Genomic DNA, 27,458 nt, shown 5'->3' with positions numbered 1-27,458 from the left:
ATTTTAAGTTCAGCATCAAACAAGAGAAAAGAGAAAGCTTTAGACTTTTTTCCAAGGCATGTTGAGATACTTACTGTAGTTTGTGTTAATATCAAAACCTGCCTTTAGAGTGTTTTCTGTGCATATTAATATTATTAGTAGTTTATACAATGCCAAGTCAAAAGTCAAACATTTCAATTGAATCTATCGATTTCCCAAAACAAAGGAATAGCATTAATTGTACTAAGGGGGTCTCAAGAAAGACAGGATAAGAACTTCCAGAACACTTTTAAAGCCTGTTGTATTTCCTAACTCTCATTTTTATTTTGACAAGGATTTAGAAGATTTAGGAATGGGGCAGAGATTAGAGAGAGTGAGATTAAATAAACCCCTAAAATGTTGTGATATGAAAAAAATTAATTAATATTTAACAGGACAGCTTGTTCCTGCCACTCTTTTCTAGAGGACTCTTCTTTCCTGGAACTCCAGCTTTCTCAGTCTGCATATTTTGATGCTATTCTGTACATCTGAAAATGAAGTTAAGAGATTCCGATTATAATGGCCAATGTTTTAATTCCAACAAAACTAGCCCCATCATGTAGATGTTAGTAAAAGGTGGTCATATGATGAAATTTAAGTGACGAACAACATTTAGAAGACATGCAAAAGAGTGAAATTTCAGACTGAATCACATTTGATGGAAATATACACATTATATTGAGTAATTTGGATCACTACTAAGCCTATAGCTTTTCTTGAAAAGTTAAAAAATACAGGCTTTTTTATTTTAGGAGATAAATTATCTTTAGTATGTTATTTGCTTATATATGCTTGAAAATATATTGGAACATGAATTTTAAAAGTTATTTTTTTGTTTTATGTTATAACAGTGTTAACATATTTTGGGTATTAATTTGCAACCAATCCATATATTCAAACATTTCCCCTTTCTTTAAGTTTTCTCTGTACTCTGTCAATTATTTCTTTGCTTTGCAGAATGTCACAAATAAGATGTCAATGTATTTAAATATTCACCCTTATTAGTAATCCAACACCAAAATGTTTTTATTTCCCTCACTTAGGGAGTTATGGTTTTAAACACAATGCTAGCTTTTAATCTATTGATATTATAAGAGAGAGAAACTCAATGCTGTATCAGATAAAGAAACTGATTAAAAATTGAGCTAATTGATTAGGCATTTTTTAGACTTCAAAATGCCCAATAGATATATAAATAGACTTTGAATTTTATCACTCATCATGAAAATGCACATCAAAAACATGATGATAGATCTCCGTAATCCAGTTAAGATGATAGTTTTAAAACAAAATTCCAATTGTTAGTGTGAACATACAGAAAAGAGACTCCTAATATACAATTGTTGATTATGTATATTAGCATAGAAATTGTTGGAAACAGTATTTTGATATCCTAAGTTGAAGTGACATCATTATATATTCCAGAATTTCAATCTCTCTATATGTGTCCAAAAGATATAACATATATACTTAAGGAATTTTTGTATTTGAATATTTATTTCAACATTTTATGCAATAGTTAAGATATTAACCTAGTTATTTATTGGTAGATGAATGGATAGGAAAGCATATCTAGAGAAAATATGCAACTATTATGGACTTCTACTTAGTCTTAATCAAAACAGACATATTTTTATTTGCAAGACTATTAGTGTACCAGAGTATATTTCTTTAGATGAAATATAGAAGTGGCAGAGAAATACTCCATGGTTTTATTCATCTGGGAAGTCTAAAATAAATTAATAGAAAGAAACAATATTGTAGGTAGTTTTCAGGACCTGAAGGGAAAATGCAAGCAGTGAGATGAAGTTATAGCATTAGAGCCAGTGAGAATAAGTTTTGAAGATCAAATAAGATGAGCAGTCTCAACTAACCTGGACCCCCAATGTATCTCAGACACTGAGCCACCAAGAAACAGTGTACACCAGCTGATATGAGGCCCTGACACATATACAGCAAAGAACTGCCGGGTCTGGACTCAGTGAGAGAAGCCTCTAATCCTGAGATACTTGAGATCCCAGGAAGTGGGGAGACCTGATGGGGTGTGGGTAGGGGTGGGAACATCCTCGTGGAGACAGGGAGGGGAAGGAGGTATGGGAAGAGAAACAGTCAGAGGTCAGACTGTGATGGGAATAATGACTGGACTGTAAAAAAAATTAAAGAATAAAATGTGAGAGAATAAGATCAAATATATATCATAATAATAAGATTTGTGCTAACATTTTATATATGTGAAGTTAGCTAAGAGAGTACACCCTAAATCTCTAATCACATACCAAGTAAGACATGAAAAGTGATGAATAAGTTAAAGAATCAGATATAATTATGTTATAGTACATATCTATATAAAATATCAAACTTTATATCATAAAAACTTATATACTATACTTCTCACAAAGTATAATTATTTGAAAAGAAAAATGTATACTGATTAGTCTAATTTTTTATTGTTGCAAATTAATTTCACAAATCATGGGCTTTACTTTGACATTCCGTCATGTATATAAAAGTTTGCTGTGTTTGTGTAAACTGATATAACATCAATAATTGGCTCCTTTCATGTCTTTTGGTTTAGGATTGATACATGATTTTTTTTTAATTCTCAATTTTCTCAACTACAAATAGAAACTATAACTGTACTTTGTCAGAGAGTTGTTATGAGTCTATAATTATATATAGTAACACATGGCAATTTTGTTTCTTGAGTGAATAACTCAGAAAAAAGCAAAAACCACACAGGGGGCCAGCAGTTAAGCTGTAATTTGTATGAAATCATGTCTTCAAACATGGTTTGACTGTAAAATCCTAGGTTCATAGATGATAGATATAAAGGTAGATAAGTAAATAGACTGAGACATAAACATTTTTAAATGTATGAAAAAGATTTCTGTGTTCTTTCAAATGGATAAATATTGTCAGTGGGAATATTTTTAAACCCATTTCAAAATTAATAAAATAACAATTAAACTGTCATCTTTCTAATAGAATAAACATAAGTCAACACAGAACCTTTCATGTTTAGCATTGTTCCTTGTGAAGTGTTAATGAGGTTGTTCTTCCAACACTAAAGCTCCTTTAGCTTTATAAAAGGTATATTGGAAGAGAATCAAGTATTCGCTAATTATGTGTTGAATAATATGGGCTGGAGAGGTGGATCAACCATTAAAGGCTAGACTTACAACCAAAAATATTGAATAGTATAGTAATATCTTTTCAAAAATAATTTAAAGTGACTACTATGACTATTAAAGACTTACCCTAACTTTTATCTTGTATATGTGTGTGTGTTTTGTATATGTGTAACAATGCAAAGAACATTAATTACCATTTCAGTAATAGTGTTTATATAGTCCATACTATGAACAATTCTAAAAGAGAATGAAGAGACAGCTAGAGAGAAAAATATGGATGCTTTCCCCAGTAAATATCATTTAATTGCTGTGCACATGTTTTCATGTAAGCACTGTATCACTAAAAAAGTACTGCAAGCTTAAGTACAATCTCAAGATTGTCAGGAGGACTGATTAATTTTGCTCTCTTTCCCATTTTATCAACAATTTTTGTCTTCAGAGCGGATAAATGCAGTGTCACTCTGGGTTCACTTGGCAATCTTAAAATTGTCACAAGAATGGATTGGGTGCTGTTTTCTCTTGTTACAATCTTTGTCATGAGCTCACACAGACCTTTTAATGCTTGATATACTCTCACTCTCATTACATATTCTCATTCCCATAACAAAGATTATAATGAAAGAAGAAAATGTCATAAAATTAATCCATTCTCATAACAGCCGGTAACGAGGGCAGAAAATTGAGCAAAATTAATCCGTTCTCATAACAATCTGAAGATTGTAATGAGAACAGAAAATGGCATGAAATTTATCCTTCTTGTGACAATCTTTAAATTGTAGCAAGGCAGGAATGGGATACAAGATTAACAAGCCCTTGGGATAAAGGCTCTAACTAGAACTGAAAAATCATACTAAATTAATTTGAGAATATGTGGAAGTGTGTGTGTGTGTGTGTGTATGTGTGTGTGTGTGTGTGAGAGAGAGAGAGAGAGAGAGAGAGAGAGAGAGAGAGAGAGAGAGAGAATCCTGAAATAATATACTTTAATGTCTCTAAACTATAGATTATCAGATTAAAATCAGCAAAATAATTTAAATCATTTTAACTCCATATATTTACACTTTTGTTAAGGTGGGAAATTAATACAAATACTCGTGCTCACTCTCCATCTATTCCTTTAAGATAAACTGTTTAGAAGGTTTTTTTTACTTTCCCTTTCTCTCTCTCTCTCTCTCTCTCTCTCTCTCTCTTTCTTTCTTTCTTTCATTCTTTCTTTCTTTCTTTTGTTGGAAGATAAATTCTAAAGACAAGGAACTCATTAATATCCTATTGCTTATCTAAAACTTTAATTGAAAATAATCCAATAAAATTAATAACAGTAGTCTAACCTAATATAACATATAATCATTTGACCCTAAATCACAGCAGATACTTCAATCTATACATTTTGGCTTATGTCCACTGGAAATATCAGGGTCCAAATATTCAATGGGAAGTAAATCCCTGGAGAAAAGGGGATTTAAACAATATAGACTGACACTTGTGAAAGAGAATATGCATTAAGGAATAGTACCTCTATAATGGAGAAATATTAATATGAGAAATAAAATTTGAGTAAACAATTGTTTTAAGTAGTAGATTTTTGCCAACCTGGAGTTGGAGAAAGGTTCTGAGAGAAGGGGTGTTTGAGAACAGTGAAACCAAGCACTCAAAGTCAAACCATGTGCTCAAGCTAGTGGCCTATATTCTGCTTGAGACAGTTTCCAGATTGCTTTCTCTCTGTTTTGCTTTCTCTGGTGATCTCCAAATAGCTCTACTTCATGTTCTTCTCAAGATACTTCTCCAAGCAGTTCTCTCTCAGTATTTTAAAATATCCTCTGTATAGCTCATCAAAAGCTATGCAGATCAAAAGGCCAGTTTCTTTTATTTACATGTCAATACAGTCATTAATGCAGGTTCCCATTAGACCATCCCATGAATCAATATCTATTGACCCAGTCCCTTGATTCTTAGGAGATAGTAAGCACATTTTTTAAGCATTATAAAAGAATTCAGAGATATATCTTCCTTTAAGGATAGATGATAAACTAACTAGTTAGATGAGCCCTTGTCCTAAAATTAGCATTTCTACCATGGCTGGGGCTGAGCATAAATTTCCTCTCTCTGAGACTGAGCTTGAATTTAGGAATCTGCCTTTGTAAGCATAAAAATACTTTAGCATAGCGGTTTTGGTATTTTGAGATTCATGATGCTCCTATAGAATTCATATTGCATCCTTTTATTTTGCATAGTTGAGAAATTATATATTTTGAACTCATGCTTTCAGAGTTCTTTCCCACAGCCTTAAGGGCTGTCCAGATGGTCCTAGCTTTTACCATTTTGCTAATATATTAGCCACACCTTTGCCACCCAGATTAGTGCTGTCTCTGATTATCATGGAGTCACTAACATTAACAGAAAAAAACAGTCTTTGAAAAATGAATGTAAAATATGTAAATTATTATACAAACAAGCCTTATACCTACAGTAGCTATCAACACTTGTGGAGGCCCATGCCCTGTTGGCCCTTTTCTAGAGGCAGGAACCATATAATTTTACCACAGCAAGGCCAAGCCAGACCTGGCAGGTTTTATATTCATTTTACCCTTACTATTATATTTTTACATTTGTGACATAATAACATTATTAACTTATCCCATTGTCTCCCTAAACACAATTCTATTTATGTAAGTAAAATTTGGAGCAATATTGGATGATAAAGAGAAAATTATTTAGATTATATATACAGAAAAACTACATCAAGTCTCCTATTATGCTTTAAAACAATAAATATCCTTTTAATCAAAATGGATTATATCTATTTCCCCCACTTTTCCTACATGCATTTCTTCCTGGTTACCCTTACTTGAACCCCTCTCACACCTCCCCTGTCTCAGGTTGAGAGCTTATTGTTATACAAACATACACATACACAAATATATGTTTCTATGGGTTTTTGTATGTATATGTATAAATAAATATAGTCTGCTAAGTCTTATCTTTATTGCTTGTGCATATATGGCACAGTCTGGCCTCTCTGCATTGAACAATCAATAAAGGAGCCCATCCCTGGAGGAAGCTGATTCCCTTCTCTAATAAATCATTAGTTGGCTGTAATTCTTTATCTTAGGGTTAGACCCCATGAAAAATCCCCCCCTTTCACATTAACATATATGTTGAAATGACATTCTTACAGTCTTGTTTTTATACTCATTTACAGGAGACAATGTTTCACAGCAGACTTTTGGTATTCTGGCTGTTAACAATTTCTCCCATGTTGTTTCCAATGTTGCCTAAGTTATAGATACAGTGACTATTATTTGCATGTATTTGTTGGTTTGAGCTCCCATAATTTGTTAATGTCGCAATTGTGTTCATTTTGGTTTTCTAGGAGCATTTCCATTTGCTGTAAAAGAATGTTTAATTAGTGAAAAATGGTAAGCACATTTATCTTTTGGTAAGAGGATGATGTTTAGAATAATGTAAGGTATTATACTGGTCCAAAAAAGTGATGTTTATAGATTCTTTTCTGAGATTCATTATCTCACTAGAATTAGGAAGCTTGCTAAATTTCCAGTATTGTTCATAATTATCTTCCTGTTAAGTTTAATTATGCAGTTGTTGTTATCACTGACATATGAGTGCTTCTTTTACACTTTTTCATATATCTTATCATCTTTGTAGTTTTCATGTTTCACAGGTGTTACTCCTGGGTGGGGTTGTTTAATTACTTCCCTCCCCATTTGTTCATATATTTTCTGGAATCAGAAAAACTATACATTACAGGAAGGCGGATTTCAGGTTAGATCTTGGCTGAATCATTTGAATCATCTGTGCTTTTTGTGCAGAGTCTTCAGCAATAAAAGCCCACTCACAATCTTGAGAGGTAACTAAGAGATACATCAATAATTTGCATAATTGTTGAGTTTTTGAATACCCTGAACAAACATCCTTTCACTGTCCAGAGATCATTGACCTTCTGTCCAGCCTTTCATTTTCAGCATCAGATTTTCCCCATGCCCCATCTCAAACATTGCTCCCTTTTCCTCCTTAGCTTTCTTTCCTTTTGGAACATTTACAAACAGTGATTCTTGTCCCTGTGCCTATCTCAAAGCTTTCATGTTAGTGCATGAAAAGTTTTCTGAATAATTATGAAACAACATAATGAAACACTTGATTGTCACACCAGATTTAATCTATATAGTTTGTCCATGTCAGAAATTTGCTATTTTTCTTTTTAATATTAGATATTACCCATTAATATCTCAATAAATTTAGATAAATGTCTCTATGCCATGCCAGTACAACTTGATGGAGCCTACCTTGAGACATTTATTCCATTGGTTGTACGACACTCTTGTTTTAAGAAAGCAGGAAGATTAGAAGATCTTTGGTGGAACTCATCACTAGCAGCTAAACTGTATTCAGAAAGGAACAATACCTTCCACAGTGGTGCTGCAGTGATGCAAAGTTAGCAACTGTAGCTCACTAAGGCTACAACCAAGCACCGTGTTATAGAGTTTGTGAAATAAATAGAAAATATGCTCAAAGTTTCTTATATAAGGGGGTTTTAAACATTGAAAGAGACAAATCAGTTTAATCTGATTTAAGCATACTTAAAATATGTATTAGAATGTTATAAACTACTCCTTTCATATACATATATTGCAATTACAAGTTTTCTAATGCAGAAAAAATAAACTATGAGAAAAAAATTCACTTTCTTCATACACGTGGCTCATGGTTTATATTTCAATAAAACTAACTTTAAAGAGATTTTTCCCTTACTTATGTTTTTATTCAGAAAACTTGGGTTTTCACCAATAATGTATTAAATTGGAACACTTCTCCATCTAAGGATGAAACAGGTAGAACAATGGAACAGTACAGAGACAAGCATCCTCTTTCTGGGATCCTATCCTGGTGTTCATGCCCCCTCACCTTCCCACAGTATTCCACAGACCATATGAATCTGAGCTTATGATGTCTGTTCTTTCAAAGGATCTATGAACAGCTCTTCCTTTACGTCTTTCATGACAGGACCTTTACAACCTTTCCATGAAGAGCTAAATAAATGAAAAGTTTTTCATTTCTTCTTTGGTCAGCAAAAAAAAAAAAAAAAAAAAAAAAATAGCTTTTGTTGATGATGAAAAGTGCAACCTCCCAAATTTCTCATTTTTCCACGGAGCCAAAGCTTTCCTTTCTGAAGGCTTTCACAAGTACTGTGTATCACTGTATTTATCTTTCCCATGGATGTTGAAAAATGGGTAGCAATTTAAGCTCAGTCCATGCTTATTTCTCAACATGTGGAGTAAGGGCCATGTAACATTGATTGCTACATTGGCTTATATTGATTGCATGTTTCTTCTTATCAAATATGCACTCTTAATACTGTTATAGTAATATGCTTTTTATATTAAAATTATAGAAGGTATAGCAAAGCAAAACATCCATAATTGTCTCCAGAAAGAAAAGAAATCTTATAAAAAATATTATCCATTTTACCACTCATTTTTTGAAATACTATCTTTCGTGTTTAAGATAATTGGTGTTCAATAATCCTCTCTGAGTAATATAATTACATATAACAGTGAAGGTTCAAATGCACATTTCTTTTCAAAGAATAGGAAAAATGTCATAAACGAGGTTTGTATCTAATAATTTATTTCAATTTTAATGATACACTCGCAATTTTCTGAATTGCCACTGGAGGTGCAGAGTCCTGAGGAAAAGGAAAAATAAAAATAAGGCTCTTTATTTTAGTGGTGTACAAAAATGAATAAAACCAATACAAGTAATAATATTAAATTTCTCAATTTAATATTATTGCCATGCATTTAGCTTCTAAAATGTATCTTCAAAATGATAGGTTATACTATAAGAAATTGAAATTATCACTTGTTTGTAAAAAAAAAAAAGAACTGTATGGCTGCAAGAAACTTTGCAACTGTTATAAAGAATGAATCTAAATCCATTTATCATGCACACTTAGATGTAAAAACTAAGCATTTCTGAAATATATTCTGTGTACAATTATATGTGCTGTCTAATTAAAACTAGCTGGCACATGAATTCCTTACATTACACCCTTTATGCTCTAATTACAAAGCAAACAAAAGCCATTCTTTCACCTTCAACTAGAATAAATTTTCCTGCATTCAAATGTTTTCTGAGGTTAGTTTCCCTTAGAAATTGAGGAATTTAAACCTTAAACATCACTAAAGACCATCACAAATTGAATTCATTATGTAATTAAAATTTTTTAAATGCTCATTAAGTGTGCCATAAGTGAATTCTTTCAAGCAGAAAACTGGATAGGTGAAGAGTGATCTTTGCTTGTAACAATAACTCTGTGTTGATGGAAATAGACCCACAAATGCTGAGGTGAATCGTATCTATAGATCTATTGTGATTCATGACTATGAAATTACTGTGTCACATGAGATTAAATTATCACCTTTAATTTCGTGTCTCTATGTATGCTAAAAATTGGGAAAGCAAATTCTCCAATTATGAATTCAGTAAAAAAATATTGCATATTACTTAAAACATGGATTTTCACTGAGAAAAAAATGTCTTCTCTGTGGGATATGGATTTATAATAACGTCAAGAACATGACGATCATAGCCTGGAAAGGAATCAGCACAGATGAGCAGAGGTGGAGACTGGGAACATGACAAGGGAAATAAGGAAATAGACCCATCTGCTGAAGTATGTCTAACTATTACTTGCATGAGAAGAGGAGCCACAGATAACCTTGAGTATTTGTTGAGAGTGGATTTGAAGCAATATTAATAAAACTCCAGGATATTAATGAATAGTATACAGATTGTCTTATAAAAGATAATGGTCATATTGCTAAACCAAGTAGCTATGGAGCTGGGCAGGAGTGGTTGAGGTCAGCACATACAAAGACTAGTCATCAAGATTCGTGGACAGTGTGTTGCTATTTGTCTTTAGTCTTTCCTCTCACAATTAGAATATGATTGTCATATCCCAGGCATCACATGATCATAAAGAAGTAAGCAGAAGTCAAAGAATTTATACATTTATGAAGTAATATCACATAAGCTTCTCCTTCAGGTACACTCATTTATGTGTTACAACCCAGATCAGCAAAACCATTTTTACGAATATGAAAGTGATTGTCTTGATGATATTAGCTCTTTAGAAAACAGTAGAATTTTAGTGAGAATTTGAGAAAATTATTCTGGGCAACATCATTTCTGGTCCCAAGCAGTAAAACTTAACACTAACTGGCTTGTATTCTATTTCACAATCTCTAAGGGCCTAGATTTGAGCACACTGACCACTGGGCCCTTTGTTCAAATATTGCTTGAAATACTTTAGCTCTGAGACTAGGTGAGGAGCTCTTAAGTTTCAAGGCTGTTCATTCGTGACTACAATATTGTTTGTAGTTCAGATTTTCCTTATAGTTTAAGTTTTAACTCTCTGCTTCCTATGAATTTGCCATTATCTAGTGTCTAGTGATTTTTTAATTCATTTTTATTATAACAGGACAGAAAAAAGACAAGAAGAACATGAAGAGAAGTGCCATGCACATGCCTCACTTTGGCATATGTGAACATGAGTGGATGATTAAATCCAGCTTTTTAAACTTTTTAGAATAATGACAATATGTATAACTAAATGTCAATGTGGTTGTTTACCTAGGACATCCCTACAAAATGTAGGAGAGTTGTACAAACACATAGAATAAACATTTTATTAAAGGGGAAAATACTGGATTATCAAAATAGCTGTATTATTGCTACCTACAAAACTTTGTAATAAAGTGTAAATGTAATATAATAGAAAACTGATAATGAACAGGCATTAACTAAGCAGTTTTGTGAATTTGCTTCTAAATATACAAGGTATTTTTACACTTAGATGTGAAATGTTTCAGTTTCTTCATTCTTTTCTTTTAACTATTCCTTTTCCTAAGGTTCTAATATAATTACATCATTCTCCCATTGTATTTCTATTTCACATATGATCTCTTTTAAATTAATGGCCACTTTTTCATTTATTGTTGATATGTGAATATATGTATATTTATAGACATATGCTTTTCTAAATACAATCTTTCGGTGTATATAAGGCTACTTGGGGTATATTTTTAGAAAACAATAACCCTAAGAGTGTAGTAGTGACATATATTCCCTGACCGTAACGTAAAGTTATCTATTTATACTTTAGATTCTCTGAACTAGATTAAAATCATCCCTAGTACTGGAACCTGGACAAATAAATTGTGAAGTCATGGATCTTTAGTAAAATGTACTTTGGGATTACTATGTCTAAATTCTATATATCTATCCTTATATTCACACTTAAGTGTAGCCCTCACTTTTCTCAAGGACACTTGTGTTTCCTTTAAAAAAAAACAAATGAAAAATTTTCTCCCTGTATAATAAGTGAAATTTTTAGTTTAACCAATTAGATCTTAGAAATATAGTCCATTATTGTTCTTATTTTACTTTTTAAAAGAAATATTACAAGGTTTGAGAACAAAAATATTATCCTTAAATATGCCAGAAATGTAATACTGACTATAAATGGTTAGAATCTTAAAATGGCATTATATATATTGTTATCCAGTAAATATAGATATGACATAAAATACATACAATAAATACAGGTATAACATGAAATGAAAGAAGTTTATAATTCAATGTTTAAAACTTAAAAAAAAAAATCAGAGATAGTCATTGCCGTATTCCAAGAAGCCTAGTGAGTATGTCTCATTTTCTGTGTCTAGTAGCCTTGAACACTTGTTCTACACAGTTTTTGCAAGAGCTGTATTTCTTTTATTTTATTATTTTTTTAAAATTGGATATTTTATTTATTTACATTTCAAATGCTATCCCCCTTTCTGGTTTCCCCTCCACAAACCCCCTATCCCATATCCCCCTGCTTCTTTGAGTGTGGTTCCTTACCCAGCCACTCACTCCTATCTCACCACCCTAGCATTCCCCTACACTGGGGCCTTGAGCCTTCACAGGACTAAGGGCCTCCCCTCCCACTGATGCCTGACAAGGCCATACTCTGCTACATATGCAGCTGGGGCCATGGGTCCCTCCATGTGTGCTCTTTGGTTGGTGATTTAGTCCCTGGGAATACTGGGGAAAGCCATATTACCTAATCCTGCAGCCTGTTCTGAAGTCTAAGGCAAAGTGGAGGGATTTTCTACCAACCTGTTCTTTTTATTTTTCATGATACCATATTTATTACTGTTTGCGTATGACATAATGGCATTTTTGAGGAACCTTAGTGCTATTTTGTTGTGTTTAATGCCAATCTATACTAATTAGCCAGTCTTGTTTGCTTATATAGTAATAATATTAAATGCCCTTACTAAATGCTTTCATTTTCTTATTTTTTTCCTTAAAATCTATTTTAATTCTGTTCTTTTTGTTTGAGATATATTTAGGTTTCATGTAATGTGAATCTTTGACACAGTAATGTAAAAGGTACATAATTTATATATATATATATAATTTCACACCATATAATTAAAAGAAAGTACCATGTGCTTAGTCAGTAAGATAACCACTATATAATCACTATGAATTATAAAATCATAGTACTTTTCCTAAAAACACTGTTCTACTGTATCTTAGACACAACAATTTTCTCACTACTTAATGATGCTCTAAATTAAGTTGATATTTCTAATATGATAAAGATGACACTTTTCATATGATATAAGCAAATATATTTAGTAATTCAAAAGGTGTTTTGTTTAGACAGTGTAGAAAAATTGCACTTTACATGTAGATGCCTATTATGGTTTATTTCAAACATTTTAACAATTGTATCCTGTCACTTCTGACAGCTGTACTTATAAGCACATTTTGCTATAAAAATTTCCTCTTATTCTTAATAGCACAAAGATTTCACACAATACTTTATAAGGAATAAGTATAAGAACTAATGTAAATTTGGGAGGATAAAGTCTCAGTGGAAGAGACAAGTCTCGCTCTTCAGGAAAAAGTATGACGTAGAACTTCATTTCCACATTCCTTTAAGATTACAGATTAATTCAGTTTCTGATGTTTTCTTTTTTTTTTAACTCCTCTTTTGTATCTACTTGCTTCCTACTGGCAGAATATAAATTAATTCCAGTGATGTGTAGTTCTCAAGTATTTGAATTGAATATAATTTTGCTTGTATTTCTACTATGAGTAAATTAATTTTTCCTTGTAGAATTATCTTGAATATTATCATAAAGCCTTTTCCCCTAGAACTACTAAAGCAACATGTGGAGAAAGTGAACCTAATAAAATATAATAAGAGCATATTTGGTTCATTTTTATACTTTGTAATATCTTTGAGATGATTGCAAGACTCTTTTTCTATACAGCAAGAGTTCCTCTAGAGTTGATATGTTTCTCTCACTTCATAATGCATTGAAAGAATTATCCACTGCAGATTCAACCTCACTGAAACAGGGAAGAAGGGAACAAATGAGCACAATGATTCAGCTTGAATACCTACTTATTGAACATGGATTTGTAAGTTCTATGAACCTAAGACATGATATTCTACTTTGACCAAATTAAAATGTTACTTGACACGAATTCATCTAATCAAAAGCTTATTATCTTCCACTTCTAAATGTCTATTTTGGCATTGTACAAAAAATGTATTGGCACAGGAGACAACTTGCTGAACAGTAAGCATCCCAAAAGCTTAGGCACTAAGAGCAACAATTAATAAATGGGACCCTGTAAAAAGGGACTCTAAGGAGAGGAGGGGGGATATAAAGTAAATGAACAGATTAATTAATGGAAAAATAAAAAATGAATATAAAAAGAGTTTTGAATCTATGGCTTATGTAATGTCCCCAGAATTTGACTGGATTGTTTTTGAGACATTGAAAGATTTTCAGAATTTTATATATCTAGTTAACTTAATTATTATTTTCTTCTGTGCAGAAAGTTCTTCTTATGTTAAAAATAATCATTTTTCAGCATAAAATATATTGTCATATTGTTTGTTATCATGAAACAAAAAGTCCTTTGTCCTAAAGTTGCCAGTTTGCTGTAACTCTCAATTCTGAATCTGCACATAGGAAATAATGACTGGTTTTTTTTTTGACAGATCACCACAGACATTTATACATAAGAAATCCTTCTCTATGAATATTTAGAAACCATATTGTTAATAAAACCACTAATATGAATGAAGTCAAAGTGCTAAATTTGAAAGTATAACAAATTCCATGAAGTGTTGCACTTAATATTACTGGAGAAAAATGTTGGAGAATGCATGTTATTCTCGCACTTGTGACAGTTTTACTTCCTGTATTCCTTTCACTTCAGCTTGAAAGTCACACTTTATTTTAATGTTTTCCATAAATAAATATTTTAATGTGTCAAATACTTATTAAGTACTTAAATGGAATATGTCAGTAATAGATAAAAATATAGACTCTGTGGTTCTTCATCCTTTACATTGTACTATGATGAACAGTTTTCTGAATATCTGCTGGTGGTAGCAGCAAATGCTGAAGTTGATAGCTTTGGCGATGAAAGATCTGCATTCCACTCAGTTATTGCTAATTATAAAACATAGCTTGAAGGATATATGCACTTTCCATTCCTAAACTTTCAAACATATATTTGTTATAGTGAATATATGACATTTTTCCTATACATTTTAACATATCTTTAAATTAGACATTTTCCAGACAGTTATCATTAGACTATTAGCTTTCTTTATACTTTATTGATAGAATCTAAGTTCTCAAGCTATTTTTAGATATAATTTTCTTATTCTAAATATTTAACATATTGAAAATGTCTACTTGTAATATAAATGACAGTAAGTGCTATTAAAATGCTACAATATAAAAAAATTTGTTTTAAATCCTAATGTTTTATGACTGTATAAGTAAGGTTCTCTTTAGAAACAGAATTGAATATATATATATATATATATATATATATATATATATATATATATATATGTGTGTGTGTGTGTGTGTTTGCATACACATACACATTCACATACACACACATATACATACACACAAGGGAGACTCACTTTCTTGTGGCAGCTTATATGTAATTCAAGTAAGAAGGAAAGAACTTTGCCTACTTGGCTTCACTCATTAACTGGTATCAGAGTATACTTTTTTTGGGATTCCAGTGTATACTGAAGGATAGCTGAGATATCCAACCCCAATGACTGAACAAAGATAGATTTGTTCAATTTTCCATTGGAAAAAATTGTTGGAATAGTCAAAGAACGACCTGTAAGCCAGTTTTCGTCTAATAACTCACATCCATCTCTATATATGCCTAATCCAGTGGATACACACACACATACACACACACACACACACACACACACACACACACACAAACATCCCTGTGTGTGGTCCATATAAGATGGACCTAATCAAATTATATATTCTGGATTTAGTATAAGTATAATGACCTCAAATTCTAACCACACCAAATGATTCAATCATAAAAAATTCCAGAGGTGTTTCTAGAAGCTTGGGTTTTGTTCAATTTTCATGTATTCAATTTGTCCACCAAGAATAGTCATCACACCACACATTAGTTCCCTAGTAGCCATAGTACTCAAACTTCAGTGTCAAATATCAATTTGAAAACTTTTCCAGATTCAGAAGCTAACCTTTCACAGACGTAATGATCGTTATGCTCTTGTATTTTTGTCATGAACGCCTGTGAATTTAACTTTTAATCACCAGATGTAATTGTTTTCTCAAAGGCTTACTAGGAAATAACCTCATTCCTTTCTAGCTTGTTGTGAACTCTGGCTGGCTGGTTTAACTCAGGTGTTCTGGCACAACTCCTCTCCAAATTCATTGATTCAATCTGGTTTCTCTTCGATTCTCATTGAATTGCTCTGCTGGGCGTGAAACTAACTCTGGCAATTTGTTCTAATCTTCTAACTTCACATTCTCTGGCTTCAGTTGCCTCTGCATAAACTCACAAATGAACTCAACTCCAGTGCACAGCTTTGCACTCTGCTGGGTTCCTGGAATCTTCACACAAACCATATGAACACCGAAGTCAGTTAAGCAAGAATAGTTTATTGAACTCACATCCCAAGAGTAATTGATCATGCCCACCAAAAGGACTTGGGAGCCTAATTTTGTCGTACCTGTCAGTCCTGAAAGCAGACTTTTTAGAAAAAAAAAAAAAAAAAACAGGTTCAAATGTTTAAAAGACAAGAACAGGAGCAGTACAACATTTGGCTTCCTAGACAGAGTTTTATCAGCTAACCTTCAAATTGATTGGTCCTCAATGAGGTTAGAGAGGTGGTAGATGGGTGCTGAATGGGGCAATTTCAGAGCCCAGAGGTAACAAAACATGAGTATTTCAATCATACCACTACAGCAGTTTAGGAGAATTTTTCAGGGTCAGCTAATGATATTTACTTCTCTGAAGTAGAGTCTGAGAACTTGAAATTAGTTTCACCATTTGAAGGAAATGGAGACTAAATACAAAATGACTATAGTTATGTTAAATAGGAGCAGGCCTCAACCACCCACTTACCTCTCAAAACCCACTCCTCTCAACTGAAAGGACCCCTACCTGACTCAATCTTTAATTAATTATCTTCTTTCATTGCTAGTAAATAACTTTCTAGATAGGGTTAGATGTATCCTATTTCTGAACTTGGATTCATTCTGCCAAATCTGTCTCTGATTCCTTACTTTCCCCCTCAATTAGAAATAATTGTTTAGGGTAGTAGTGTGTATTAAGGCTGCATCTTTATTACAGGCAGATCATACTGTAATTTAGGGTGTGTCTACATTCCAACTTGATCACATAAACCTAGAAGGTCTTTAAATGTGATCCCTTACCAGAGCAACTATAGAAAACTCCCTTTTCCCTAGGTTAGCTTTATATTTTTTCTTTTTCTTCTTAGTTATTGATTCATGTTACAATATAAAATAACACATTATACCCCATGGATTTGTATGGCAAATGTCTACAAATGTCTATTAAAATACTTGTGTGGCATTCCAAAGTGAAATAATTTAGACAAAAGTTACATTTCTACCATAAAAATCAGCACATTACCTTAGATGAATTAAAGGCTCTTACACAATTATTCTGGATTAAATATTCCATTTTATGGATGACTGCATCTAGAAGTTCAAGAGAAATTTTTGTACAATGAAGGCAAGGAATTAGCTATTAAAGATATTTAGCTAAATTGCTATTGTGCCTTAAAATGTTTGGAGAAGTTCTTCATTCTTTTCTCCTTGAGAAAATGGAAATTCAATTGTCTTTATATAATCTCTGCAACTAACATATCATTTGAATCTTACTAATATCAACTTTAGGCTGTGAGAATCAGTAGCATGTTGTCCATAATACATATTTCTTTGTTAAGATTATGTCCAATGATCATTTTACTAAGAAATATTACTTATCTAATGTTATTCATTAACTTTATCCCTGTCTTTTGAGATGTGTAGTATGTAACTTTTCAAATATTTGTATATCTGAATCTCTGTTTTCATTCTCTTTCATTTACAGAAGCATCACTGGGAATTTTAAGTCACAAAGACTTTTCAATTCTGTTAACATAAGTATAAAAGAGCAGCCTTAAAATTCAAGCCTATCCATTTTTGTGTATTCTAGGTTTCAAACTTTTACTTATAGATAAGAAATCTTCTCGAGTTTATTTCCCTAAGCATACTGTATTTTCTGGACAGAAGATGGACCAGAAAAGCAAATAAAACAAATGCTGGAAAGACCTTGTGTGGACAGAATCATTAAAATGAGTAAATAGTGAAGGTCAAGGTTAGATACATTAGAATGGTCCCTGGAAATCCGGTGGAGACAAATTATTATATGTTTCATAGTTCAATACATTAATATTTGTTAAACAATTGTATATAAGTTTGTTCATACATTCAAAAATAGACAAGTATTCTTCTCTATAGTTTATCAAGTTATGACTAACTTTCAAAGTATTGGTTTTTCTACTTTTTACACATCACTTTCAGCATGAAAAACAAATCTGTCGAATTGATCAATTCATAGTAGCAGCATGTATATCTTAATGAAGACAATCTCATTCCTGAAATAATTGCCTCCACACAATGAGAAAGAGGTTGGGGGAAGAGAAAGACAGAGACAGGCAGAGAAACAGAGACAAAGAGATGACTAGCAACCAGAGTATACTCCTCTCAATGGTACTCAACCTCTGGTTTGTCATTCCTTTGGGATCAAACAACTGTTTTATAGGAGTCACATAAGACCATCTGTATACCAGATATTTAAATTATGTTTCATAACAGTAACAAAATTATAGTTATGAAGTAACAATGAAAATAATTTTATGGTTGAGGTTCATTACAACATGAGAAACTGCATTAAATGGTAATAGCATTAGAAACATTGAAAATTGCTGAGTCTATTAAATAGTGTTTTGAATGGAGAAGAACATTTCTACATTTTTTCTCATCACAGACAGCCCAAAGCCACATTCGTGTATCAATGTCATTATTAGCAAGACTTTGAGGAAAAAAAATATTGCTAAACATATAGAGGTTCTTACAAAAAATTTTAGATGGACTAGAAGTTAATTTATTTACTACAGAAACCTAGAAACAAAAAACAAAAGAAAAACCAGGAGAAAATATGACAATACAGATATCTGTGGTATAAAATCTAAAATCTATGTAATTTATTTGGCACCGTATGATGTATGCTCAGTTGCTTCCCAGGACAACACTGGCTGTCCAGTGCCAAATGGCCAACCAGGTTAGGTCTGATAAAGCTACTGAGCACAGAAAAGAGTCAGGACCAGAATGAAAGTCACATCCCACCTTATTATCTGTACATATAAGTAGAAGTTATCATTATATGAACTGCACAGGTTATTATTTGTCATTTACATGTATGCACATGTGCATATCTGCATGCAGTAATAATAAAGAAGTGGCCATGAATTTGAAGAAAAGTGGGGAAAACATTAAAAAAAAGATTTTGGAGGGAGAAAAGGCAAAAAATAAATTTTACCATTTTAATCCTCAAAAATATTATAGAAGAAAAAAACCTTGAAAGAAGGCAGAAGTAGCAGATGCAGAAGTTCAAGTAGATGCAGAGGTATAAGAAAAGGAGGGGGAACAGCAGCAGCAGGAGGAGGAAGAGGACAGGAAGGAGGAGGAAGAGGAAGAATGAGGAGAAGGAAGAAAAAAGGATGGGAAGAAAGAAAGGTAGAAAGGAAGGAAGCAAGGAAGGAAATGAGGTGGAGAGTAGAAACTGAAGTGGGACAAAAAAGAAGACAGAAAGCGAGAGAGGAGACAAAACATACTCAGTTTTCTTTAAGTGTTTCTCAACGTTTCTCAACTCCTCTTCTCCTTTGAGGTGCTGCTTTTAATATTTTATACTGTACAGTGTCTGTTACCCTGGCTTATCTCACATTTTTCAGATAATTTTAATAGAGGAATGCTTATATTTTTACATAGGCTATGCAGAGGTTAGGTAAAGCTATATGTTATCTTTGCTTTTACTCTATAGTAGGTGCACAACATTTCAAATATAATGCTTAAAAACTTTAAAGGTAGATAAGCCTTACCCCTATTACTTTATATGATTTTACTAATTTTTGTACAATTATTTATTGTTTAAATTATAAAATGAATAGATAAGATTATTGTTTTCCATAACCTGATGTGATTTTATATATTGAAAATACCAAATGAAAATCTTTTTTAAAGTTTTATGACTGTAAAATCAAATATTATAATACTTTGAAAAATGCTTACAGTCCCCTGTTTTTATTTCTATATAATGAGAAATCTCAGAAACACTATATTTACAAATTTAAGTCTTCAAGGACAGTTTTATACATCATAATTATGATGCCTATAATTAAGAAAAAATGATTTTGACTTGAGCAGGTATGTTAAAAGGGAGATTTTTATTGTAATTCTTTTGATAATAGTTAAGCATACTTTATCATTTCGCTTGGTTATAAAAACTATAATTACAATAAAGATTTCAAATGAAATGCAGTAAAAGTGTTCAAACGTGATTGCATCTAGCTAAAGACTTTTCACAGTAAAAGAAACAATCACCAGAGGACACAGGGAGCTGTAGAATGGGAGAAAAAATTAGAAATTATACATTTCAGAAGGAGTTGGAATTAGAATACAGAAGGAAGTCAATTCCAAAAGGTAAAAGTAAAAAAAAAAAATCAAAACTTAAATAGAGATTATATATAAATACATATTCTCAAAAGAAAATAAAATGAACTGCAGGTACATACATGTCAAAGGCAAATAAATCTAAATAAACTTTTCCTGAAACAAGCAAATAGGCCACAGTACAGGTAAAACAGTCCATTGCTACTCACAAGAGAAGTGTGAATTATAAGCGCACTGGAATACCAACTCATCACAGGAAAGACAATTATTATCCAAAGGATTGAGTATGGTAAATGCTGGTGGCAATATAGAGACAATGAGACCCTGCACACTATTGGTGAATGAATAACTGTCGAGTGATTAAGGAAAATGGAGAATCCTAGAAATGTAAAAATGTTGCTACCATGTAAGCCTGAAGTTCCATGGTTAATATCAAAAAGAAAAGACTCACTCTATCAAACGGGCATGTAGAATCACATGTTCACAGATTCACCATCACCAAGAAAATTATTCATCATAAGTGTTCATCATTTGATGAAGATGTAAAGAAAATAGTCTTCTTATGCATGATTAGATGTCCCCTAAGAAGGAGATTCAATTAGTATGCACTGAATCAGATGCCTGTTATCAGTGAGAGAAGCTGAGTGCACATGGTCTTCCACAATGTGGACTCTTACATAGTTGAGTAGTGGCTAGCAGACTTTCAAAAGGGTGATCAATGTATCTAAATTACAATCTAACATGCATAGGCTTTCCTGGTATACTAATACAAAGTAGGGTTATTTTTTAAAAGGTTGTATGACAATAGCTGCTGAATATTTATCAATTTAACTTGATTTAAACACTGTAGTGTAATATGTGTAACCACTGCTTAGTACTCAATTAATTTACATATACTTTTGTGTTTACTATGTACTAAATAATTATATAAAAATTAGAAAACTGAAAATACAGTACTATTAAATCATTTTTCAAATTTCACTCTGATTATTATTGTCCTTACTTTATCCAGTACAAATTTATTATACTTGCCTTTATTATATGACCATTCCAATTTTTTTATTTAGTAAGTTTATATACTGTTTTTATACATTTATTAAATATATATAATCTAGAAAAATTTATTTTGTCATAGCAAACATAGTAACGTCAATTCTATAATAAATATGTTCAGAATTGTTTTAAAATATTAGTACAGATACAGAATAAATTAGTCATAAATTTTGGTTTGCTATTTAACTATTAATAAAATTTCATTACTTAAAATGAGTCATAAAAATAAGATAATATTTTTATATTTTAACTCTTCTCTATACACATATTTATTCAAAATACTTTCTACTTCACAAAAGGTAGTAGTAATTTAGAAATAAGTTTTATGAAAATAATCCCTATAGATTACTGTTGACCAGATTTTAAAATGTCATTCTTAGCCAACTATAATAATGTTTTAGTAAAGAAGCAAGCTTAGCTAAGGTTAGATTTATTTAATAGTTGGTTAATTATAACTGCTTTACATTTTCCTAAGAATTTGATATTCTTAGCAATTAATAGCATTATCTACTAGATTATTCCAGGTGAGGTCATTCGCTTTGCTTTACGATGTGCTATAGACATTTAATTAGCTATATCAATTTACTAAATGGTGCATGAAAACATTTTAGAAACTGGAGATCTGAAATTCAAACATTTAATTGCAGGTACCTCTATAAACTTTGGATGCCTCTATATTGCCTCTGTTTAATTGATGACTGGCCACCACTGTTTGTCTTTGTATAGATGCTATCTATAGTTGAATTTCCAGTAAACCTAAGGTGATAATAGACATGCTTTACTTCTAGAATCAACATTTACATGATGTTCCTTCTCCATCTGCCAAGGAGTCAACATGTTAGTTTATGAAAGAATAAAATCTCAGAGCTCTGTGTATCCATTGTCATCTTTTGTCTCACCCAACGTAACTCAGGAGCAAATACTTTTAAATTGTCTTCTACATTTAATAAATAATCTACTCTTACCTATATTACCAAGGTTATATTTGAACTTTATCACCCCTTACATTTAAATAATTGCAATGGCCTCCTGACATAATTACCTCTAATTTCTTTGTCTTTGTGGTATTTACAGTGACGTGAAAACATTCAATCCTTTCTTACACAACTTTACTCTTTCTATATTCTACTATATAACTATATTACATTGGTATAACTCTATTATCTGTACAATTTCTTGGGGTCTTTCTACAGGATATTCTTTCATTTACTGCTCTACTTACATATCTCTGGCTACCTTTTTTATTCTTTTCCATTTCTCATTCTGACAGACTTCAGTCCTGTACTGTAATGTGCATAATTCCATATTATAAATATCCTCCTAGCTAAGATCATTTCTTTTCTTCTTAGTTTCTTACATTCCAGTGTCATTTGCCTTGCGATATTTGGTTTTACAATTATTCTTATTTATAATAACTTTGAAATCATGTAAGTCAGGCAACCCATCTTCTTTTGATCATTGTATTTTAGTACTTGACTCATATTTGGCCTTTTGTGAATATTTATTTTTATCTACAATAAGGGATGTTGAAAAGGAGAACATAAAGTTCTGATGAGAAGAATGGAGGTAGGGAATATGGAACAGTGTCCTTTGTAATGTAACATACTTCATTCTTCTGACACAGCACCCTTTTTATTTGCAGTAAGGTGATTACTCATGGGTTATTATTGAGGTCCTCACAGAAGAAATATTGTTCTATTTATTGCTGCTCTCCACAGCACATACTGCATTATTTTTTATGGGCCTTAGTGTTTTTAAGTTTTTTCCTCAGTCTTTTGTCCTATGGTGGTATCTGTGAAGAAGGGATGGATGCCAAGTAATCAACTTCACTTCTTTTGAAAAAAAAATCCAGTCTGGCTAACTGTTCATTTTATAGACAAAAGCATCTCTCCATGTTTTGTGTTAAACCTTTGAAACATTTCAGCAATGCGTTGTGGGATCTGCCATTTGATGAGATGCCAAAAGTCCATAATGGAAAATAGGAAAAGGATAAAAATTCTTTTCACCTAAGAAATTGCTATTAGTTCAAGTAGCACTCAACTAGTGAAATGAATATGCCCTGGAGCAGAAATTTCATCCTTGGCAACTGTAATGCCTGATATCCACTGACTATCATTTGTTTCTCTTTATTCAGTGTCTCATTTCCTAGAGTGGATGATTCACTTTATATTAAATACTTTTTATTTACAATAGAATAAGGTATTGGGTAGACCCAATACAATTTCCCGCCTGACAATTCCTCATCATCGAATGTGATGCCATTCTAACTTACTGATGACACCTTTTGCATTCTCCCAGTTTTGGTGACCCAGAGTGCATTTTGAATGTCTAGAGTAGAAAGGAAGCAGATGTGGATAAAGGACAAAGGAGGCAAATAGCAAAAATCAAAATGGCAACACATATTGAATTGTGGAAGGCACAACATAATATAAGAGGGGAAAAATTGTCATAATGTTTTTCCACTGAATAGTGTAAGGCTCTAAAGTACTTAATATACAAGTGGAAAAGATTATAGTATTGTTTTTAAAAACAAAGTATAATAAAAACATATCACTTGACTATATTCACTTGAATAAAATATATTATATTCTAAAAAACAGTGGCTATATTTTGCAGTCACCGGATCTATCTAATACTCAGAATGTGCCTACTACTAAATAGTGATGAATTCACTTTAAAAAAAATTGGAATGGGGAGACATTATATAGTTAATTTATATAAAAATTATATTAAGTACAGTACATTCTATGCATTACATTAACACATTTATTTTTATCAGCAATTTAAATTTAGTTAATGACATATTATTTTTACTACGAAGTTATTATTTTTCCTTGTACTTTTTTTTTCTTTTTAAGGTTTTTAAAGACAGGGTTTCTCTGTGTAGTCCTGGCTGTCCTGGAACTCACTCTGTAGACCAGGCTGGCCTCGAACTCAGAAATCCACCTGCCTCTGCCTCCCAAGTGCTGCACCACCACCCGGCGTGCACCACCACCACCTGGCCCAGGAAGTTATCATTGAGTCTCCTGCTTGCTAAGTGTGTTTTTTTTTCATGTGATATTAAGAACATAAGACCTACTAGACACATGTTTTAATCTACAAAGATTTTTAGCTAAAGATAATGTTATCAGATACACATTGTTATTGAACAGCAGTGTACTGTAGAAAGGCATCTGTAAGATTAGATGTGATAGGTACAGGTCTACCCTAAGATTGAATTGACTGACACCTGCTTCAAAGCGTTTCTTACATGGGGCTCATATGACACATTAAACACACACACACACACACACACACACACACACACACACACACACATTTAGTGTTGTTTGTAAGGTGAAACTGTTGTAAACAGCATATTTGTTCATACATAGTGAAATGAATAAAACATATGATTTATTCTTTAATTTTGAGCAAAAGGTTAGGTGACTAGTGTGAATTCCAGAACTAAACTGTGGCTTTATGAAGCATCCTTGTTACTTCCTTCACAAATATGGACAGGCTGATTAAATCCTCTATGGTTATTTGATCACATGGAAAATAAAAATAGGAGCAAAATCCAAACAGAAGTAAAAATATAATGTAAGTGAATGTCTAAGCTGTACTTTGCGAGTATTATTTTTTTCATACATGTTACATATAGGATACAAAAAAGCTCCTATCAAGCTGAAATTCAATACAACAGAAAATTATGAATATAGACATAGATTATTAAAAAGTATTTATCTGAAATGGCTATAGTGCCAAACTAATCCAGTACATTGTTGCTTATACATTTTACATAATAACTATTATATAGATGATTATGTGTGTACAATATATACAGAAGAATAAACATCTAATTATAATGATGTGATGGCATTAAGAAGGAAGAAAACCTTAGGGATTAGACTAGATATTTACAAAATTGAAATTAACTTCTAGAAAACTTAAGAAAAGATTGAAAAACATTAATACCTGCTAATTTTCAGACTAGAGGATTTTTACTCCTCTTTGGTGTCCTATAATTTTTCAGCCAATGGAAATACCAATGACAATAGTGTATAGAGATGAAACTGGTACTCTTTACAACTAGGTCTTTGAAAAAACATTATTTTCAATGACCAATCACTGGAGCATCTGGCATGATGCCAGATTTCTGAACTTTCTCAGGCATTAATATTTAGCATTGAATGCAATTCTGATTTATATCTCATGACTTTTACATATGGCCATTACACACAATAGGCCTTAGGTGTCTATCTTTCAATACTAGAAACTAAGCCCAAGAATGAGTAAATTATTGAGTGTGTACAGAGTGGGCTAAGGAATATAAATGGGGAAGGGGGACAGGATATGGATTTTGCAGAGAGGAAACCTGGAAAGTGGATAATATTTGAAATGTAGATAAATAAAATAAACAATAAAAATAAATATAAAGTCTTGTTTTTAAATGGAATAGGGAGCACTAAACATTGTTATTTATGTATAACTTTTAAAATATCAATCAATGTTAATATATAGAATTTTTCCTAGAATGGTGTTATGTAGCCAACAGCATGAGCAGGAATCCCTGATTTTCAAAGAAAAAGAAATGTAGTAAACCTAGATGCAGATATCTTAAAATGTTCAAAACCATTTTACCTCATAATAGAATTTTTGATTGGTCAGTCTATAAAATCAAACTTCAACTATCAAGAAAACGTCATGTTTATAAATATACATAATTTTCTTCAGAGTTCTTTTGAAAAAAGAAATTGCAAACAATATGGAAGCATGTTGTTTTTAAGGTGATGATTTTAGTTATTGCTTCAGATTGGATAAAAAAGACAGAAATGGCCAATTTAAGGCTGTTTTGAACAAAGGAGAAGGGATAAGATCTGATTATTTACTGTAGAAAGATGATATTATTTATTAACTGGATATTTTATTTACATTTCAGATGTTATTCCCTTTCCCAATTCCCCCCCATGCAGACCTCTATTCCATAACCCCTCCTACTGCAACTATGTGGATATGCTCCCCCACTCCCACCACCCCACCCTCAAATTCCCCCACACTAGGGCAACCAGCCTTCACAGAACCAAGGACCTCCTCTCCCACCTATGCCCAACAAGGCCATCCTCCCCTACATATAAAGCTGGAGCCATGGATCCTTCTCTATGTGTTACCAGGCTCCTGGTTTAGATCCTGGGAGCTCTGGTTGGATGGTGTTGTTGCTCTCCCAATGGGGCCATAAACCCTTTCAGCTCCTTCAGTCTTCTCTCTAACTTCTCCACTGGGAACCCCATTATCAATTCATGGGTTAGCTGTGAGCATCCACCTCTGAATATGTCAGACTCTGGCAGACCTCTAAGGAGACAGCTATATCAGGATCTTGTCAGCATGCACTTCCTGACATCCACACCATCTGCCTTAGGTGACTGCACAAGGGATGGAAACACAAGTGGAGCAGTCTGTGGACAACCCCTACTTCAGTTTCTTTCCCACCTTTTGTCTTCATATTTGTTCCCATGAGTATTTTGTTATGACTTTTAAGAAGGACCAAAGCACCCACACTTTGGTCTTCCTTGTTCATGAGCTTCATGTGGTCTGTGAGTTGTTTCTTGGTTATTGTGAGCTTTGGGGCTAATATCCACTCATCAGTGAGTGCATACCATCTGTGATTTTTGTGATCATGTTACCTCACTAAGGATGATATTTTCTAGTTCTATCCATTTGCCTAAAGATTTCATGAATTAATTGTATTTAATAGCTGAGTAATACTCCATTGTGTAAATGTACCACATTTTCTGTATCCATTCTTCTATTGAAGGACATCTGGGTTAGTTTCTAGCTCCTGGCTGCTATGAACATAAGGCCGATATGAACATAGTGGAGCATGCGTCCTTATTATATGTTGGAGCATATTCTGGGTATATGCCCAGGAGCGGTATAGCTGGGTACTCAGGCAATGCTATGTGCAATTTTCTGAGGAACTGTGAGATTGATTTCCAGAGTGGTTGTGCCAGCTTGGAATCCCACCAACAATGAAGTAGTAGAGATAGAAAGAACAATTTGCAAATTCATTTCGAATAACAAAAAAATCCAGGATAGTGAGAACTATTCTCAAAAATAAAAGAACTTCTAGGGGGAATTACCATTC

Source organism: Grammomys surdaster, unplaced genomic scaffold (assembly GCF_004785775.1).
Source record: "Grammomys surdaster isolate TR1022 unplaced genomic scaffold, NIH_TR_1.0 126076, whole genome shotgun sequence".
NCBI classification, from domain to species: Eukaryota; Metazoa; Chordata; class Mammalia; order Rodentia; family Muridae; genus Grammomys; species Grammomys surdaster.
Note: the sequence above shows the minus strand (reverse complement) of the source record.